This window comes from Alligator mississippiensis, chromosome 2, assembly GCF_030867095.1.
Source record: "Alligator mississippiensis isolate rAllMis1 chromosome 2, rAllMis1, whole genome shotgun sequence".
Taxonomy (NCBI): Eukaryota; Metazoa; Chordata; order Crocodylia; family Alligatoridae; genus Alligator; species Alligator mississippiensis.
The window spans coordinates 2,215,652-2,225,556 of record NC_081825.1 but is presented as its reverse complement, the minus strand read 5'-3'; positions in this window follow the sequence as shown (position 1 = coordinate 2,225,556).

The following is a 9,905-nucleotide window of genomic DNA, read 5'->3' as shown; positions in this document are numbered from 1 at the left end:
TTCCCCACTCAGCTACCTTGTCCAGACCTAGCTACGCCCTTTACCTGTTTGTAAGGTTTATTGCACTTAGGATCTTTCCCCCCAGGACACTTCCCCTTTCTGAAAAGTGGGATACAATCTTAGTATACATTTAATGTGCAGTTCAACACAGCTCCCTACAAGAGGGACATTGCTACCTCCCTCTGACCAAACCCTCCCCTAGATCCACCCCCTGGAAGAGGGGAAAGCCAGCCCAGCCCTCCCTCGCTCTGCAGCCTCGGGAAGAAGCCTCCCCCATTCAGCTTCAGGCGCTCGGAAGTGCTGAGATGCTCCTGGGTTTAGCACAAGGCCTGTGGCACCTGCTCCCTTTGTGTATTTGTATCATTTTTGTGTCTACTCTTCAGGTATTTCACAGATTATTAAGAAGTTTTGCTTTACATTTTATAGTTCAACATAGTTGACCTCACAGTTAACAGACTTAGTAAAAAAACAATTACTCCACATAACACAGACAAGCTTGTGTGTGTCGGGGTGCAGCTTGTTCATGGGCTGCAGGCAGGAGACAAACCCTGTGCCCTGCTTTGCGGTGCAGTTTAGGCCATGGCAGTAACCCAGGGCCAAAGGGCTCCTTATGCAGAGCAACGTCTAAACCAAATGCAGCTGGTAACAGCTGACCCACAGCTTGTGTGACCTCCCTCCAGCTTCTCCAAAAGCCGCCTGCCAGCAGGTGCTCCATCCGCTTGTACGGCATGCTGGCCCACTGCACCCTGGAGAGGACACTGGCCTCACTCTTATGAGGACAGCTGGCATTCTTCCACAGCTGCCAGCAGGACCATAAAGTATGGGGCAAAGCAAGTTCCTTGCAAGAACCCAGCAAACTTTCTCTGCCTCCAGCAACCACTGACCTCCCTTGACATGGGTGGGGGAAGATGGAAGGTTTTAGACACTAGTATATATAACAATACATTTTGGTGTGTCCCGGATAGGTGTGAACAGTCCTAGTGGACAAAGCACTGGTTTGTGCTGTCAGAGTTTTGGAGTTTGAGCCCCGTCTAGGGTGAAATTGGTTCATGAGTGTAAAAAGGAAAAAAAATAGCCATAGTTTGTTGATTAAAATCTGAGGGTAGACTTGGAGCAAGATGTCTAACATGTCCAACATGTCTAACTGTATCAATGGGCCTGCCAAGAGAAAAGGTAATTACAAGCCTCCAAGTGCAAGGATTTCTCTTTCCAGCTGGGGAGAAGAGAGTTTGCTCACCAATGACATAGACGGCTGTGCTCTTCCTTGTCACAAAATTGTTGGGAGGAAGCTCACGATAGTGCAAGCTATTCTCTGCCTGCAGGTGTCTGGAGAAAAAGAGATCTCTGTTCAACAGAGCATCAAATGGCCTGATGAACAGTGCCCTTGAGAGACAGACACGTCTGATGACACCTAGGTAAATGCAGCGCTCCATGTGGGACTTAAACCCACAAGCTCTGGTTCAGGACTCTAACACCATCGCCATTGGGCCACCAGGGTGGAAAAGACTCAAGGAAGCAGGAAAGGTGTTTTCCCCTCTACATGCAACTGACTCTGCAAAGGCCGTTGACCCCTTCCTCCACACACCTTAGAGCAGGGACTGGCATCCATTTACAAGCCATAGGCCAGAACAACTTGGTTCCCATCCAATGTGAACCGTGTGGCTGCAGCCACATATCAGTGGCAGGGGACTTCTCCCTGCCCATGCCCAGGCCAGGCAACTGGCAGTAATGAATCATCTCTATGGAGTCAGCACCTCCTCAGAGTCATGGGGTTGGAAAGGACCATCATCTTCTACTCCTACATTCTACACAAGCACTGGGTGCACTGGATGCAACCCGCCCTTCTCCTGGCACTACCCCACCTCTGGAGACACCGCCAGTGAAACAGATCCCACAGGTTCCCCAGGCAGCTTGTTCCCTGGCCCTGCTGTTGTGACAGGGAAGGAGTCTTTCTGAGTTACCGTCTACATCTGCTGGGTGCAGCGGAAGCCAAGTGCTGATGGCAGCCTCTGCAGTGGGGGAGAGCACTTCTCCTTCCTCCTCTCTATGGCAAGCTTTCAATAATCAGTGACTGCCATCATGATTCCCCAGAACCTCCTTTCTCGAAGATGACCTTGGCTGGATCTCCCAGCCTTTCCTCAGATGGCTGTAGTCCACCCGCTTGATGCTCGACACTTATCTCTGACCCAGGTTTCACAGACAGGACACTCCCCACTGTGATGCTGGGACTGTGTGACTAGACTGGCAGAAGTCAGGGCAGGGTAATACTTTAGAGAGTAACTCCTGCAGGGAGGCATAGGCTTTTCTCCGTAGCAGCTGACCTCATCAGAAGCTATGACCATATTCCTGAAACCATCGTCTGAAGAAAGGCTGGGGAAGAAGAGCTATGAAGCATTTTGTGGTCTCTGCAAGTTGTTGACTGGAAATAGCAGCCTGCAGTGGCTTGCTTGAGTGAGGGCTCCTCAGTGACCAGATTGCAACCTTTGATGCTGAACCAAGCACATCATTTTATAAAACTATCAAATAATGCACTGACACTCCTGGAACCTTTTGTGATGACACACTCCTGTGAACGTGGAGCCAATGCTTGATCCTCCATCAAGTCACAGGAATGTCCCCACTGAATTTATGTCAGACACAATGGCAACAGCGGGAGCCTGCATGGACTCCTGCAAACACTGCCCCGGCTTTGAAGCATGGATTTGGGAATGCGTGTCTTGTGCAGGGGCCAGTGGGGACAGAACTGCCAATGACAGAGGAGACAGCGGGGACCTGCTGGGAGTGGGTGTGCAGCTGCCAGGTTGAACTGAATGTTTTTTTGGCTCCCTGAGGGTGGAAGACAGAAATGTGAACCTCAGGCCCTGGGTTCAAGTCTTCAATGTGGGCATTTTTGCTTAGTTGGTTCAAACACCTGCCTTGTAAACAGGCGATCCTAGGTTCAAATCCCAGAAATGCCTGCCTTTTTTTTCCACCTTTTACCACAATCCAGAGTTCTGGTTGGGCCGAAAGAAATCTTAGGCGGTTCAACAAGGAAAAGAGCAAAGTCCTGCACTTCAGACAGTCTTCTAATGGGTGAGTGAGACACCCTGAGTGACATTAGGGCATGGGCTGGGCAATGCCCATTGGGCAACATAGGGCAACAAGGCCTACACCACCCATTCAGGCAGTCTTCTAATGTCCAGCCTGAACCTACTGTCAAACAACTTATGGCCATTATTCCTTGTTAGCCCAGGAGATGCATGCGTGAACAGGGTCTCTCCTATTCCCTGCTGGTTCCCGCCCCCCCCAGTAAGTTTGTAGATGGCCACCAAGTTCTCTTGTGAAGAGTGAACAGGTTCAGGTCCCGTACCCTCTCCTCATAGGGTCTGCCCTGCTGCCCCCAGATTATGTGAGTGGCCTTGCTCTGGACCTTCTCAATGCTGGCCACATCTTTCCTAAAGTGCGGCACCCAGAACTGGATGCAGTACTCCAACTGTGGCCTGACCAGTGTAAGGACTGTGTACTCCAGGGGACACGGGGCCCAAGCAATGAACAGATATGGTTGGTGATGGCAATTACCCCAGGCTTGCGGGTGTGCTCCAGGAAGGGGATTGGCCAGTCGTAGGCATCCCAGGGGAGACACTCCAGTGGTCAGCTTGGTAGGTGGTCAGGCACAGTGAGGTGGGTGGCACAACAGAGAAGCAAACCCAGCTGTCCTGCCAAAGTCATGCCACAGTCACCATCTCCATATTGCTAACCAGAAGTCAACTTCCTTTCATTCCCCCACTGACTCTTATGCATCCTTTTTCTACTTGGCTAAAGAAATCCCCTGAGTATGGAGTATTTCCTCTCTGTGAAAGCAACTGCAGCCTCTCCTTCTTTGAACAGACTGGGCTGCCTGGGTCTCTCCCTGGAAGACGATCTCTGCAGTCCATGAATCATTTGGTGACTCTCTTCTGCCCCGTCCCATGTTCATCCTCCTTAACATTGTTAGCTGTTTTCCCATGTTCCAAGTCTCACTCTCTTCCAGAATGCTGAAGTGAGGACATTACCAAAAACTTAACTAGAAAGGTAACTTATAGGGCTGTGTGAAACGGCACCATTCTGTTTTGCCTTCAGTTTGGGGTTTCCATAGAACAGTGTTCCATTTCAAATTTCATTTAGATTTTAAAAAGCTGTTCCATTTTGCTTTGTTGAAACAGTGAGACTGTTTCAATGCTGTTTCGAGGTTTTGCTTGATTGGGCTTGGGGTGGGAAGTCAGCCCAGCTGGACTGACTTCCCCCACCTGCAGCACTGTGATTGAGCAGGGGTCAGAAAGTCAGCCCAGCTGAGCTGCCTCCCAACCCCCAGCACTATGATTGGGCGGGGGGGGGGGGGGGAGAGGAGTGTCGGTCCAGCTGGACTGGCTCCCCACCCCCGGCACAGTGATTGGGCAGAGAGTCAGCCCAGCTTGGCTGCCTTCCTACCAGTGGTGCTGAGATCAGGTTGGGGGCAGAGAGTCAGCCCAGCTGGGCTGCCTTCCCACCCCAGGCACTAAAATCAGGCGAGGGGGAAGAGAGTCAGCCCAGCTGGGTTGACTTCCCATGCTCAGTGCTGTGATCAGATAGAAAGTCAGCCCAGCTGGGCTGCCTTCCCACCAATGGTGCTTTGATCGGGGTAGGGGGGCAGAGAAGCAGCCGAACTGGGCTGACTTCCCAGCCCTGGCACTGTGATAGAGCAGGAAGGTGAGCAGAGAACCAGCTGCAGCACCAGGAGTGGGAAGTCAGCCCAGCTGGACTGACTCTTTGCTCCACCTCTCAATCGCAGCGCTGGGAGTGGGGAGTCTCCGTCCCATGCCTGATCACAGCACCCCTGCCCAATTGCAGCACCAGGGAGGAGAACTGAACCCGGGCTCAGTTCCCTTCCCCTGCAATGCTATTGGCTATCCACATTACGGCAGCTGGAGGTGGGTAGAGCCAGAGCCGTGCTCTTGGCTGCTGCTGGGAGTGCAACCCTGGTTCTCCCCTGTCTCTTACTACCTCACTGTTGGCTTTCAAAACTCAAAAACATTTTGAAAAATGTTTTGACTAGCCTTGTTTTGCTTCAAGGTTGTTATGAAGCCCTTCATTTCAATTCCATTTTACAGTTTCCAGCTTGAAATGAGTGAAAACTGTGTTGAATCGAAACAGCCGGGGAAATTTCTCACACCTCTAGTAGCTTACAGTAATTTAGAAGCATATTTAATGGCTATCAGGCTGGTTTTGTTTGCTCAGGGCATTCTTTTGATACTTCTCTCACTTGTACCCCTCCCCAAGCCTACACTCTCTACCCAGTAAATCTATGTATTGTAAGAAGCTTTGTGGTACATCTTTTAGATGGATTGGGCACGCCTTTTTATTTCCTTGGCTTGGCTGAGTAAGAGATGCTGCTTTATGTACTTCTGGTTAAAGGAAACACCCCAAGATCTCACTGGGGGTCAAGCTCCCTCAAGGCCTACACTAGGGGGAAGGGGGCATAGGGGCTGAGCAACAAGCAGACCCCGGATGGTGGTGGCAGTTATCCCAGGCTTATGGGTGAGTTCCAGGAAGCGGGTCAGCCAGTTGCAGGCGCCCCACGGGAGATGCTCAGAGCTTGGTGTTTGGTTGGGCAGAGTAAGACGGGTGGCTCATCACAGGAATGTCCCCTAGTGGTTCACCACAGAGGCATAAAGGGCCAGCTTCATGCTAATGGTTTCTCATGGGTTAGTTGTAGGCTGGTCTCTGCTCAGTTCCTGGGCACTCTGAATACCCGCAGAAGGCACTTTACCCCCCTCTTCCAGCCTGTCAAAGCAAGAAATGGTTTTGCTTGTGAGACTGATCTGAATCTGGCCTGTGCACCTGTCTGGGGAAGATAGATTTGCAGAGAGAGGGGATTTGGAGCCAGCAGAGAGACCCAGTGACTGGACAATGAAAGCTGGAGAATTAGAGTCACAGGATAACAAACAACAAGGGCTGGAAGGGATCTCAGAAAGTTCATAGATTACATAGACATTAGGGGCTGCAAGGGACCATGTGAGATCGAGCCCAGGCACCTGCCATAGGCAGGAAGTCTGCAGGGATTAAATGATCCCAGCAAGATAAACATCCAAACACCTTTTTCAACGAGTCCAGAGTAGGTGCCTGCACCAGCTCTGGGAGGAGTCTGTTCCAGATCTTGGACACTTGGACCGTGAAGTTTTTCCTTATGTTCAGTCTAAATCGGCCTTCTAGAAGTTTGTGGCCATTGGACCTTGTTATCTCTTGGAGAGCCCTGGTAAACAACTGTTCTCCCAGTCCATGGTCACATCTGGTCCAACCCCCTGCTCAAAGCAGGCCCATCCCCAACTAGATCATTTCAGCCAAGGCTTTGTCTAGCCGGGTCTTGAAAACCTCTAAGGATGGAGACTCCAGCACCTCTCTGGGTAACCTATTCCAGTGTTTTACTACCCTCCTAGTCAGAAAATTCTTCCTAATTTCTAACGTAAATGTCCCTTGTTGCAACTGGAAATTCAGAGCAGCAACAAGGACCAGTTTGTAAGGCCAGGTGAGAACCCTTAGCACAGCTTAACAGGGGCTGGAAAGGTGGTGCTCCCTTACTGGAAATGTCTGAATCCAGATTAGGAAAATACCCAAAGCATGAATGGAAGCAGAATCACAGCCATTGGACTCCAAACAAGGTGAAGCAGTAATTCTCATGGCCTGCATTATACAGAAGTTCCATCTATATGGTGATGGAGGTCATGTCTTTTGGACTGGATGCCTGGGGATGTCTTATACATGCCAGTTCCCCCAGATGGGGTGAGTGATGTGTAGGCACATGTCTGTGCTGCCTTCTGAGGGCCTATCTTGTTCCAGCACTCTGGACAGGAAGTACAACTGCAGACCATGCCAGGGGACACCGATTCTGTGACTCTCCCTGAAGATGTTTCTTGTTCAAGAGAACCTTCCTGAGTCCTCTCCAAAGACATCCCATGTCCTCCACACTCTCCTCCATTGATTATGACACTCTGAGCCTGATGCTTCAGCCAGTTTTGTATCCACCTTTATAGTCCATTCATCCAGCCTGTACTTCTTTAGTTTGCTGCAAGAACGTTGTGGGACACTGTACTAAGAGCCTTGCTAAAATAAAGGTACACCACATCCATTGGTCTCCCCACATCCGCAGAGCGTGTCATGTCATCATAGAAGGCAATCGGGTTGGTCAGGAATGACTTACCCCTGGTGAATCCACACTGACTGTTCTTAATCACCTTCTTCTCTGCCAAGTGCTTAGAAATGGATTCCTTGAGGATCTGCTCCATGATTTTTTCCAGAGACTGAGGTGAGGCCGACCCATCTGTAGTTCTCTGAATCCTGCTTTTTCCCTTTCTTAAATATGGGCACTAGGTTTGCCCTTTTGCAATCATCTGGGACCTCTTCTGATCCGCATGAGTTTTCAAAGATTGGTCAGCAGTTCTTCTATCTCATCAGCAAACTTTCTTAGCACCCTTGCGTGCATCCTGTCCAGCCCCATGGATTTGTATATGTCCAGCTTTCCTAAATAGTCCCTAAGGGTGCATGTACACACCACAATATTTGCTCTTTCAGGCACTGCAAGTGAATATCTGTTTGCATGAGCAGGATTTCCCAATGTTTTAGAAGTCTTCTTTGGGTGTTAAAGTAAAACTGATCAGACATAGTTTAGTTTGGCTTGCTGTGAATTAAAGCATTGCATCTATGGATTAATTTTGTGCATAGAGAAATGCACCCAAAGATGCATAATCACCCGTTTTTTCCACCAGGTGGTGCTGCTCTATTTCTGTAATTCTGGCCTTGTCCAGTAGAGGCCACTTTCAATTGCTGCTGCTATTTTTTTTGTTTGTTTGTTTTGCAGTGGGGGGGGGGGGGGGGCTCCTGCGCATCCCAACCCCTTGTCCTGCAATGCCGCCCCGCTGCCCTGCTCCTACAGCTGTGTGCAGACAGGGCACGTTGCAAGGATCCTAAGTTAGATGGCCTGGGGGCATCTCATCCAGCTGTCCTGCACCACTGGCAGGGCATGTCTCTGTAGTTCTTATACAGAAAGAAAAAAATGGAGAAGTAAACCAATACCTGCCCAATGCACAGTGTGCTGTACTACCCCATGGTAGTGGTCATGAACATACCACCAGCACCACCGGTCCTGTATGTGCTCCCTCTGTCCCCACAACCCTTAACTGTGCTCATCACCAGGGTCAAAACTGCAGAGCACAGCACAGTAGCAGCAGCAAATGGTAGGTTTGCAACTGAAGGAGTGTGGCACCTCTCTTAACACTTCTATATTTTGGGGTAACATGCATGTCAGAACAGGCCCTTCTTGGCTCTGTTTAGAAATTTATTTAAGTGGCGGTGGAGGGTGGGGGGGGTGTTAATTTTTTTGGCACTGTATAAAACCATTATCAGCAATATGATTAGAATCATCATTATTCTCCATTTTTTTTTTCAGGATAATTTAATCTAAGGATAATACTTATTTCAGTCACAAAGGCAGTGATATCAATAGTGATAGGGGCCTGGCAGTGAGACATGGTGAACATTGCCAGTAGAAACAACGCAACTGTGTACAAGGAAGTGGCATCAGGTGTCATTAACAGGCTTTGTACATGGTTGGTCTGCTTCTTTTCTGTGGCAGCTGTTTTTCTAGGGTCAGTGGTGGCAGTGGCAGCCACTGTAGCAATTGGAACTCAAAATAGGAGGGAAGGAATGAATGTTGGTGGGAAATAGAGAGCCTACACATTTTTAGTTGAAAAGCACCAAGAAGGGCCTTCTACCCTGACCTCTTGTACACTATTCACCGGCTAGCAAAGACAGCCTACATGCTGTGATGTGCCAAGCAAGGTGGGGCTAAGTGGCTGCTTGCTGCCCGGCTGAGGGATGAAATGGAACAGAGCCACGTGGCAGGAGAGCAGGGGTGCAGGGTGGTGGGAAGATGGGACTCATGCTGCTGCATGCGCTCCCGGGTGAGGAAGGGTTAGCAGGCGTGTGCCCCCCTGATCTGCGTGCTGCCACTGTAGGCCTTCCTGCTGTGTGTTCCCCTTCACATTCCTTCACAACAATAATGAAAACCACCCACATTATTTACTTGACAGTTGAAGTAAACTGCACTCCAGCCCACTGTCAGGACTCACTTACCAACGCGTTAACATGCTGGTTGTGGAGGATGTTGTGATGTTCTCTTGCAACTCCAGTGTCACAAAACAGCTCTCATCCTGCACTTGACCGCTGCACTGCATCTGACTTCTCGACTGCTGCGTTCACATTCCTGTGCCCCCCAGGGGCAACTCTCCCCCCTGGGCTGAGTCCTTCTGCCTCTGGGGTGCTGTCCTGTCTCTTCAGGGAATTGGCTCTGAGGCTGGACTCGGAGAGTGGTGGTCAATGGAAATGAATCATCGTGGCACTCCATGACTGGTGGCATCCCCTAAGGCTTTGTCCTTGGACCTGTTCCCCTTAACATGTTTATCAACAATGCGGATACTGGTGTCAGAAGTGGACTGGCCAAGTTTGCCAATGAGACCAAACTTTGGGGTAGAGCGTCCACACCTGAGGATAGGCTGGTGAGCCAGGCTGAATTGGATGGGCTCAAAAAGTGAGCAGATACATTTGTCAGTATTGAATGCCATCAGGGTTGTAAGGTACTCCACTATGGGAGCATCTGGCTTGCATCCATAGATGCTTGTCAAGTAAATCCCAGAATGTCATCCTCCTGCTGTACTCAGCTTTGGTGAGGCCACAGCTGAAGTACTGCATCTAATTCTGGGCTCCATAATTCAAGAAGGATGTGGAGAAACTTGAGAGAGTCCAGAGGAGAGCCACTCATATGATCAGAGGGCAGGAAAACAGGCCTTAGGAAGAGAGGCTGAGAGCCACGGGACTCTTCAGCTTCGAAATGCGCAGGCTCAGGGGTGACCTGGTGG